Genomic DNA, 12,380 nt, shown 5'->3' with positions numbered 1-12,380 from the left:
AATCTGTTGGCTCCCGCTTAATCGGCGACACTCTGCCGTGGCGCGCGTCAGACGATCAACGTTACTTAATTTTAGCCACCACTACATGGCTGGTAGGAGCACCAGACTGCCGGTCAACCCAGACGCCGCGCCACCGCGGAAGTGACGCCACGGTAAAAAGCAAACACTTCTCTGCTCCGGACCCAGGGAACAGAAACGCGTCGTTTGCCGTCAAAGCTACCCTGCGAACACACATCAAAAGCGAACAACGATCTGCGCAAATAACGCTACACTCAAGAATGCCTAAGGAGTAGAAAATGTGAACTAATGGCGCAAGCAGCTACCGATACAAGTTTAACACTCCTTAAAATAACTATTATTCAGAAACGAAAATATCAGCACCTGTAGGTGCAATAAGTCAAGGGGGGAACAGTGGAACACTTGTGTGTCATATGACCAGGAACACGGGTTACATTAAGTAACACTGACCGACGATCATGCTCTCAATGAGTCGTAGGCGCGTTAATACACTCCTGGAAATTGAAATAAGAACTCCGTGAATTCATTGTCCCAGGAAGGGGAAACTTTATTGACACATTCCTGGGGTCAGATACATCACATGATCACACTGACAGAACCACAGGCACATAGACACAGGCAACAGAGCATGCACACTGTCGGCACTAGTACAGTGTATATCCACCTTTCGCAGCAATGCAGGCTGCTATTCTCCCATGGAGACGATCGTAGAGATGCTGGATGTAGTCCTGTGGAACGGCTTGCCATGCCATTTCCACCTGGCGCCTCAGTTGGACCAGCGTTCGTGCTGGACGTGCAGACCGCGTGAGACGACGCTTCATCCAGTCCCAAACATGCTCAATGGGGGACAGATCCGGAGATCTTGCTGGCCAGGGTAGTTGACTTACACCTTCTAGAGCACGTTGGGTGGCACGGGATACATGCGGACGTGCATTGTCCTGTTGGAACAGCAAGTTCCCTTGCCGGTCTAGGAATGGTAGAACGATGGGTTCGATGACGGTTTGGATGTACCGTGCACTATTCAGTGTCCCCTCGACGATCACCAGTGGTGTACAGCCAGTGTAGGAGATCGCTCCCCACATCATGATGCCGGGTGTTGGCCCTGTGTGCCTCGGTCGTATGCAGTCCTGATTGTGGCGCTCACCTGCACGGCGCCAAACACCCATACGACCATCATTGGCACCTAGGCAGAAGCGACTCTCATCGCTGAAGACGACACGTCTCCATTCGTCCCTCCATTCACGCCTGTCGCGACACCACTGGAGGCGGGCTGCACGATGTTGGGGCGTGAGCGGAAGACGGCCTAACGGTGTGCGGGACCGTAGCCCAGCTTCATGGAGACGGTTGCGAATGGCCCTCGCCGGTACCCCAGGAGCAACAGTGTCCCTAATTTGCTGGGAAGTGGCGGTGCGGTCCCCTACGGCACTGCGTAGGATCCTACGGTCTTGGTGTGCATCCGTGCGTCGCTGCGGTCCGGTCCCAGGTCAACGGGCACGTGCACCTTCCGCCGACCACTGGCGACAACATCGATGTACTGTGGAGACCTCACGCCCCACGTGTTGAGCAATTCGGCGGTACGTCCACCCGGCCTCCCGCATGCCCACTATACGCCCTCGCTCAAAGTCCGTCAACTGCACATACGGTTCACGTCCACGCTGTCGCGGCATGCTACCAGTGTTAAAGACTGCGATGGAGCTCCGTATGCCACGGCAAACTGGCTGACACTGACGGCGGCGGTGCACAAATGCTGCGCAGCTAGCACCATTCGACGGCCAACACCGCGGCTCCTGGTGTGTCCGCTGTGCCGTGCGTGTGATCATTGCTTGTACAGCCCTTTCGCAGTGTCCGGAGCAAGTATGGTGGGTCTGACACACCGGTGTCAATGTGTTCTTTTTTCCATTTACAGGAGTGTATAACAGATCCAATTCCATTTAACGCAGACAAGGCTTTACAATATGAAGTACTCAACTTAACTCCACTCAGGCGTGAAGCAGTCGTCAGTTGTAGGATTCCGGCTGTGGTGTTATTGCCTCTAATCCTTACAGGCGGTCGTCGAGGTGCCGTAAAATTCAAGCTTGCAGCGTAGACTGGGAACTTTCCGACCTGGTTGCACACGACGTCCGCAAGTCTTTCCGCAGCCTGCCTGTACCAATCCTTACGCAAGCTGGCAAGGCTTGTCCCCGACCGATTTAACCACTCGCGGCTTCTCGAGACTCGCAGCAGACAGCCGGCGTACCCTCTCCAGGCCCCGCCAAACCAACAACACACCACCTCGACCAGGGAAGGACCTTAGCTCCGTTACACGCGATCGAATCGATATCGGCAACCAGTGGAATAGCATGCCGCCACGATCAGAGGCACCACTGCTCGAGTACATATTGTCATAGATATGAGAAGTTCAAAAGCACGCGTCTTCAGGCAGATCTGTATGGAGCTAGGATTTTGCATTTTGACCCGCATCAAATCCGTGAGATTACAGATAACTAAAAATAAAAAATAAAAATAAAATTAAACTATCCACATACGCCTAGTACCGTGGAAGTTATTCGCTGATTTCCTATCACATGTCCTATCATCCTGTCCCTTCTTCTTGTCAATGTCATTTCAGCAAAGAGATATTTAACTGAGAACAATGTTCTACAAGCGCCCACCGGCTTGTCAAGTGGGCAATAAGACATGAAAAAAAATTAAGACAGTATAATTATTTTAAAACCGTGCATTGTGTGGATAATTACGTTGCATGATAATAAAGGAACTCACATTGACTACATCTAATAGATATAATTTTATAATGCCTTTTGTGTCTTGGTTGACTGATAAAGAGAAGGGGAGAGTGTAAATGGCAAGAGGGTAACTATTCTTGCTGTATTTTGTTCATATTATTGTAGAAAAATGTGTCTGCAAAGTAGGCTAAAGAGAAATTGGAGTAAAGGCTAAGAATCGACTGCAGTTATCGGGTTTGATATGCGGGATACAATTACGGTATGTGAGAGGTGATTAGTGTTCAAGATCACAACTTCATTAGTATTGCAAGTACAATATTTTCACAATCTCATAGCTAAACATTCCTTTCTGCTTTGGTATTTGGGGTTCTTAGTGAAGTGAACCGCTATTACAACGGAGGCAAAAGAGTTGATAAATTTTTATCAAAATATATTTCACCAACAATAAAGGCATTGCTATTAACGCAGAAGGCTCACGTTATTATTAGGAAAGATTCACAAGTAACATTCCTACTACACACCGAGAATATCCCCAGTTAGTTCAGTTTGGTACTGATCTGCTGCGTTGCAGATTTATTCTAGGATGTGACACACGAGTATCTTGTAAGCAATCTCGTTTGTAGTCTCCCTGAAGTCCCTTCCTATCCCCACAATGACCCTATTTGCCCACGACTAAGCGTATTTAATGATTCAGTTTCGTATCTCCACAAATTGTTACACTCAGATATTCAAATGAGTTGAATGGTTCCAGTTAAGAGCCACTGATATTGCAGTCACACGATACAACAAAATAATAGCTTTTAGGGAAGTGAAAAATGTGATTAGTCTGAACTTTAAAGCACATTGTTTACAAGAGGACTGCGTCTATACCTAATACCGATTTCGTCCAAATTTACCAAACTTTTGGGACTGGAAAGGAAACTGAAGTGACAGAAGTGGGCTCACAAGATAACCAAGCCTTTAGAAAGACCAGCATTTTAGGAAAGGTTCGGACGACAAATGAGCCATCTATGTTAAGACTAGTTTCCAGGCGCCGGATGTCACAACTCAAAGAGTGAAGAAAGGTAACCGGAGGGTAGTTGGGTTGAGTGCCTATATGCAAATAATTTTCTTATTTGCATATATTACTTTACTGACACGTCAATCAAACCGAAAAGATGCTAATTAAGTTGTATTCATTGACATGACAATAAAAAAAAGACGAACTATTGATTGCTAAAAAATTTTCAGGCAGGCGTTGTAAGGCGTACACGATAACTTCGTATATAAGACTCGAGACTTCTTCATATTATAGACGCTGATTTACATGTGGTGCGGTGATACCGTCGTAATTTGTCTGCAATCCAAAAATAATTTTCTTTTGCATTTCCTTTTCATGCCTCTTATGAAAATATTACTAAATGCAATATATTGAGCATTATTTCGATTTATTTGCGATATAAGACAGGTGAAAATTTAAAGAAAGATAAATTTCCACTGGAGTCGCCCCCACAACCTTCAGATTAAAGTTTCGTACTCTGACCGCTGCGCTAACACAAATGGCACATGCTTCGCCCATTGGCTCCAAAGACGCTATTTTTTATAAACGCTTTTCAATCCCACCTCTGTCACTTTCTCATCTGCCCAAGCCATCCATATATCATAAATACGCACGAAATCCGTGACGATGGGTAGGTGTGGTCCTCTAGTTAGTATCAAATCGAAATATTATTCTGATATGAGCGAATATTAGAAACGTTCCTCAAACAGCGCTACAGAAAACAGCATCTACAAATAATTTGAGGTTATTATTAACACTGTCTCTCAAGCCATTAATATACGTACATGGACAGAAAAATACCAACACACTTCCCTAGGGCTCACCGGAGATTTCGTATGCATCTCTCGATGACAATTCATCTGCATCTTAACTGCCAAGAAATCCTGAACCTGAATTATCTTTCACATGGCAGACGAGCTCATACGGCCTTGCCGCAGTGGATACACCGGTTCCCGTGAGATCACCGAAGTTCAGCGCTGTCGGGCGTGGCCGGCACCTGGATGGGTGACCATCCATCAGCCATGCGCTGTTGCCATTTTTCGGGGTGCACTCAGCCTCGTGATGCCAACTGCGGAGCTACCCGGCCGAATAGTAGCGGCTTCGGTCAAGAATACCATCATAACGATCGAGAGAGCGGTGTGCTGACCCCACACCCCTCCTATTAGCATCCTCCTTTGAGGATGACACGGCGGTCGGATTGTCCCTGTAGGCCACTCGTAGCCTGACGAGGGAGTGCTTTATGTCACACGACCGCACGTTCGTCACTAAGCGTTGGGATAGTAGTGAGTCAAATCTTTTACGAAACTCAAGAATTTCTGCATGTACCTGCCTTACGTGATCCATGGCTTTCTGGATGTCACGTGAGCAACACATGAGGTGTTTCTTCGTAATAATTGTTTAGAGAATATTTGCTGTTTCATATCGAAGAGCTCATTCACATAGAAAATAAGATGGTGCAAAACAACTATGCAGTTACTGATTCCGTTGGTGGGTTTATGCTTAAAAAAAATGGTTCAAATGGCTCTGAGCACTATGGGACTTAACTTCTGTGGTCATCAGTCCCCTAGAACTTAGAACTACTTAAACCTAACTAACCTAAGGACATCACACACATCCATGCCCGAGGCAGGATTCGAACCTGCGACCGTAGGAGTCCCGCGGTTCCGGACTGTGCGCCTAGAACCACTAGACCACCGCGGCCGGCGTTTATGCTTCATGACAATTGCAGACGACGTCTGGAATGACATCAAAAGGATATACACACACACTGTTTTACTAACCTAAGCTTCTGACGTGTCTTAAATGGGAAGTTTACAGGTAATGTGTCCTGATGAACCAACACACTATGACCACTGTCTACCACGAATTGAATGCTACTGGCGGAATAGCTTTAATGTATTAGCAGATCAGAGGAAAATGGGGAATCATCGTTACACAGTCAAGCCGCAAATGGAGAAATTCACTAACATAAGCCACATTGACAAAGGGGAGATTGATATGGCCCGCTCCTAGGAATGAGCATTCCGGATACGGCGAAACTGATCGGCTGGTTGCGTGTCATTTTTGTGAGCGTCTACGGAAAGTTGTTTGAAGGCCGGTGAGACCACAAGTAGATTACAAGGTATTTGGGCGTCCACGCCTCATTACATAACGTGGACCGAGCGAGATGGTGTAATGGTTACCACAGTGGACTCGCATTCGGAACGACGACGGTTCAAACGCGCGTCCGGCCATCGTGATTTAGGTTTGCCGTGGTTTCCCTAAATCGCTTCAGGGAAATGCAGCGATGGCTTCTTTGAAAGGTTATGGCCAACTTCTTTTCCCATCCTTACATAAATCGATAGGACCAATAACCTCACTGTCTGGTCCCCTCCCGCAAATCAACCAACCAACCAACACAACGTGGAGGTCGGAGGCTTGCTCACTCTGCAAAGCAGGGCAGGCGCCGGTCAGTGGCAGACCTGACATCGCGGATCAGTGAAGACGTGTCGCCTGGTCGAATGGTTCAATTTTTGTGCCCTGATACGTTGTCATTCAGGCCACTGGCTACCCGGAACATGCATATCTTCACGGATGGAGGACTGTATGGGCACTATTATGATATGGGGGACACTCTTCTATATTTACTATAACTCAATAAGTTGAAGACTCTTAATGGTCATAAAAACCATTCAAACACTGAGAGTGGATCGGAGAACGGTGGAGCGTTTAATGTTATGAATTACCAAGAAATGGGGAGAGAGAGAGAGAGAGGGAGAAAGAGAGAGAGAGAGAGAGAAACGAGCAAGCAAATTGCTTAGGGAACAGACTGGAGTGGAACTTAGTTTGTCTGAAATACGAAGGAGATGGTGATGGACTGTGCGCATTGCTAGCGACCAGATGGTAGATGGACAATACAAATCCTTTGCTGGATTCCAAGAGGTCCCTAGAGATGGCCACTTAATGACAGAGACGTGGGGAGCGTTAGATAACATGCATCATGGTAGCTTCTATAAGGAGACTATAAGATTTGGATACGTCTATACGAAACTATATTTAGAAGTGTAGAAGTGAATGTCCAGTTGAAATAAGTGTAGATGAACGTGTACAACGCATGCGTACTAACGAAGCGCTGCCATACACTCCGTTTTTTAAGTCTCTGTTTACTTACGGACTCGGACGTACAACCATTCGTATCAAAATTCCAAAGTACACTTCCACTGTATGCTTTATTTTAGTACATCGTGACTATATGTACATCTCTTTCTGATTCCCTTTCTATTTACAGTACGGTCGCAATAGATCACCTGTAACTATCTGAATGTCTAGTTTTATACGTGGGGATGATGGAAGGAGCTGCCGTTATCTCTGTTCCAAGCAGCATCACTGGTAAGTGAGATGTTGCAGTTCCAGAAATATCCGTGAAATTAGCGGCTAAAGTCGTAGTTGCAGTTAGCGTCACGGTGGTAATAAAATTTTATTTGGCGCTGAGCTAGTGTCACGTGACTGTAAAACATTCCTTTACTTTGAGGTTTAAAGGTAACACCGCATTGAGGGTCGTTAAATGTTGTCGTGTTTTATGTCTGCGTGGAACTCATGAATTTTTCGTGGCGTAGTGATGAAATGGCGAGCCGCATTCGTGACGACGCAGATTCAAATAAAGTTGGTGACACTTACACGGGGCGAATATTAAAAATATCGACAAACTGCAGGGACGAATTTCTGACTGGAATTGGAGGAAGAAAGGTCGCATGAACATGTGTCCGGAAATGCATTGTTGCCACTGTAGATAACGATGACGAATCACAGTTCCCCCGCTGACGTACAGTCCGTTCCGTGTGTGTTGTAGGCGACGTGACTTGCGCAGACTACTGTCAGCAGCAGAATGATCCGCTAGTCATGTCGGGAAAAAGCCTGGATAGTGTTCGTGTACGAGCAAGAAGTTGGAAACGGTGGAGAGGCAGCACGGTTATTCCAAAACAAGTACAAGAAAGGTCAGTGTCGGTAGCAAAATTGTATTGTATTTATTTAATTTGTGACACGTTTCACTCTCACAGGAGCATCGTCAGACATTTGGCGAAAAAAAAAGTTTCGTCAGTACAAATTTATGAGCTAGGTATTAGCTATAAAGTTACACTGTCAGTTAAATAAAGCAACTGGGAAAACATGAGCTGAATTGTGAAAAGAGTGTAACCAGAAACAAACTTACCGGGTAAAAACACCCGAGAACTACTGGCAAGTGCAAAGGACGTCCCACAATTACCAGTATTGGGAAGCCATTCAACAAATTTACAGGACAGATCGGCCTGGTAGAAACACTCGAGGGCCACTGGTAAGAGTACGGAACGACCCGTAATCACCAAAAATGGCATCGTATAAAATATACAGGACACATCCTCTACGGAAATAAATAACAAAATGTTTCAAGGCGAAATTTGACAAGCGGAACAAACATAAGAAACCACGTAAATGAGGGTGGAGATAAAGGAACAAATATTGACGACTAAGCGACAGTGTGTAATAACAAGAATAAAATGGTACACGAGTCATACGTTAATTGTGTTTAGCGTACTCGCCTGCTATGTTTACAAAATAAGCCAAGTGTATGAAGTGTCCTTACGACATACGTTTACGGCTCGTATTACAGAGCTATGGATCAAAGTGACACAATGTAGTATTTGGCGCCGACAGATGGGGAAAACTGAGATTGTGTTAACAAAGTAATGAGATTTAGCCCCCCTCTCCAAGAAGGGAGGGTAAGGGGGAGGTGACCACGAGAAAAAATCTGAGTAACCAACGAAAGGTTATCGTTATACCAGACGATGTGTCGAATGTCAGAAATTTGGACCTGGTAGAGAAGCTAGAAAATGTGAAACGGGAAATGCTAGGGATGAACTTAGATATAGTGAGTATAGCAGCAGAAAATGGTGTAGCGGGACAAATGACGTTAAATCAACACCGACAGCATTAATTCAGGAAAGTAGTTGTAGGAGAAAGAGTAAAAGAAAGGGCTACGGGACACTGTGGAGTTGGTAACGAGAATGAGAGAGGAGAAAGACTAAATTTCAGATGATAGTAGTAAATAATCTGACCAAGAATCACAAGAGGAGGAGATGTGTTTGCAAAAGTTTGGGAGATGGAGGAGGATTCCAATTAGATAGAGAGACAGACAGAGATAGAGACTCCGGAATTAGATATTCTCCTGTAAGGCGAACCCAGGAGCTGTGGACAAGACAATAATCAATAGATATGTAGGCAGCTCTTTTGAAGAGGAATGGACATCTCTAAAAAGGGTAATCACAGAAATTAGAGAGAAAAACGTAGACACAGTGAAGGTAACTACGGGCAACAATGGGTAACAGAACAAATACTTCGGCTAATTGACGGAAAAAGGAAGTACCAAAACGTTACAGGAAATTCAGGAATACGGAAGTATAAGTAACTTGGGAATGAAATAAATAGGAAGAGCAGGGAAGCTGAGGCGGAATGGCTACACGGAAAATGTGAAGAATTCAAAAACAGTGGATAGAAAAATCAAAACAACTTTGGGTTAAATTAAAAGCAGGGAAGGTAATATTACGAATGCAATGAGAATTAAACAACTGAATGCAGAGGAGAGATCGGATTGGTGGAAAGAGTACACTGAGGGCCCCTATGATAGGCAGCACCTCTCTGATGATGTGATGGAAGAAGGAACAGGAGTCCATAGGGACCAGATAGGGGATCCTGTATTAGAGTCATAATTTATAAGAACTATGGGAGACTTAAAATCAAATAAGGCGTAAGGGACTGATAACTCTGGCGAACTATGTACCATCAAACAGACGGAAACATATCATTCACACAATCAGCAAGATCGCAAGAACCTGTAAGTGAGAGGATTATCGTACAATCAGTTTAACAGCTCACGCATCCAAGTTGCTGACAAGAATAATATATAGAAGAATGGAAAAGAAAGTTGATAAACTGCTAGATGACGACCAGTTTGGCTTTAGGAAAGGTAAGACAACAGAGAGGTAGTTCTCACATTGCGGTTTATAATGGAAGTAAGACTGAGGAAAAAATCAAGACATGTTCAGGGGATTTGTCGACCTAGGAAAAGGGCTCGAAGAAGGATCTGACATTATCAAATTGAGTAAGATGTTCTAAATTCCGAGAAAAGTCTTATGTAAGCTACAGACAGGCAATATACAATATGTGCAAAAACGAAGAGGGAACAATAAGAGTCGATGACAATAACGAAACACTCGGATTACAAAGGGTTTAAGACAGTGTTGCAGTCTTTCGCCCTGCTGCTGAATCTATATGTCGTTGAGGCAGTGACAGAAATAAAAGAAAGGTTCATGGGTGGGATTTAATTTAAAAGTGAAAGGATATCAATGTTAATATTATGTGATGACGTTGCTGTCCTCAACGAAATTGAAGAACGATTACAGGACCTACTGAATGAAATTAACCGTCTAATAAGTACAGAAAATGGACTGACACTAAATCGAAGAAAGATGGAAATAATAAGAAGTAGCTGAAATGAGAACCATGACGAACTTATCATAATTGGTTATCACGAAGTGGATGAAAGTAAGGAATTTGTGACCTAGGCAGCAAAGTAACTCATGACGGATGGAGCAAGGTGGGACATTAAATGTGGACTATCACTGTCATAAAGGGCATATCTGGCCAGACTAATTCTACTAGTATGAGACATAGGTGTAATTTGAGAAATAAATTTGTAAGAATGTACGTGTGTGGTAGCAGTGAAACATGGGAATGTTGCAAAACTGGAACGATAGACGATCGAAGCATTTGATATATGGTGCCGCAGAAGAATGCTGAAAATTGGGTGAACTGTAAAAGTAGGAAATAAGGAGGTACTCCAGAGAGTCGGGGAGGGGATCAATATATGGAAAACAGTTGCAAGAAGAGGAAGCTGTAGACGGTAAAAACTGTAGAGGATAACAGAGATTTGGATAAAAAAGACTGTAGTGCGGATGACACTAAATCACCATTCATTTCCTTCATTGCACAATATAACTGCGTTTAGTCTCAGCAACCTCAAACACTGATTTCAAAAGAAAATGTATTTTCGTATTTAATTTTCTGGGATAACAATGAGTAAATAAATGCAAGGGAATGTGTATCAACGAATAATTACTGAGAAGGCCAAAAGGTGCCAGTACTTTTAGAGGTAACATCGTAATTAAAAACACAAAAGCCACATGGTATTAATATCCACAATTTAAGAAAAAGGGAAAAAGACTTAGTCCAGATAGCAGTTACAATACTAACAAAGAACAAGACACCTTTGGTGGAAGAAAATCTGGTCGCACCACTCGATTGAGAATCAGATACACCCTGTAAATACAACAGAAATTGACCCACATTAATGGCAACCGTAAGATTCACTTTGCTAATCATAGAGCTTCAGCACACGAAAGACATTTCTTTACCAACATAGCTTAGCAAGTTCGTAACTATAGTTAAATATCAGGTTATCTTCCATAACAGGCGGAAGGGGAAATATTGTATGTAATTCTCAGCATAAATTCCTTTTTGTATACCAAACGCACCGTTCGCATATCGTTCTCCTTCGTTCTCCATATTTTTCAAAGCAGTCTTTCCTGTTTCCTCAAGTAACACTCGACAGAAAAATGCACATTATCCACGACCAGAACGGGCTCCAACTGAATTCCTTTGAATATGCAAATGGACAGTAACCGGTCGCTCAATCTCCACTGGCTGAGCTTGAATCGTCGCCCACTGGTCTATTATTCTTGTAGTAGCTTCTGCTTCTACTGCAGTGGTTCATCCTGTCCCAGAGCCTTGTCTGCAAGTTATGACCTGCCTTTAGGTATGGCCCTACGACCAAAAAATCTAATTTAGTCGTTGATAAGTAGAAAATATGTTGGAAGAAGGAAGCAGTGTGGTATTCGATTGTTACAGTCGAAATTTATCAGAAGTATCATGATTTTATAATTGACAGTGTGGAATTACCTTCTTCCTTAAAATTAAAAACATTACTCGTATCAGAATATTTTCACTAGCATCTTTGTTTTGATTAAAGCCGGCCGTAGTGGCCGAGCGGTTCTAGGCGCTTCAGTCTGGAACCGCGCGACCGCTACGGTCGCAGGTTCGAATCCGGCCTCGGGCATGGATGTATGTGATGTCCTTAGGTTAGTTAGGTTTAAGTAGTTCAAAGTTCTAGGAGACTCATGACCTCAGATGTTAAGTCCCATAATGCTCAGTGCTGTGGATTGGCAGGAGAGCCAACCCAGAAACTACAGGAAGCCGAAAGGCACGCGTTGTAGCTCACGCAGGCTGGCGTGAGGTCTGGAACAGGACAAGGAAATTAGACTTTAAAAAAAAACGGACGTAGCTGGTGGAAATTAGACTTTAAAAAACACGGACGTAGCTGGTGGAATACTTAACTTTAATCCATTAATGGTGAACGTCGGTCTGACGGTACATGATTAACAAGATCAATAGCAACTTATAATGGCGCCTTGCTAGGTCGTAGCAAATGACGTAGCTGAAGGCTATGCTAACTATCGTCTCGGCTAAAGAGAGCGTATTTTGTCAGTGAACCATCGCTAGCAAAGTCGGTTGTAGAACAGGGCGAGTGC

The sequence above is a fragment of the Schistocerca americana genome, chromosome 6, assembly GCF_021461395.2.
Source record: "Schistocerca americana isolate TAMUIC-IGC-003095 chromosome 6, iqSchAmer2.1, whole genome shotgun sequence".
Lineage (NCBI taxonomy): Eukaryota > Metazoa > Arthropoda > Insecta > Orthoptera > Acrididae > Schistocerca > Schistocerca americana.
This window is presented reverse-complemented; position numbering follows the sequence as displayed.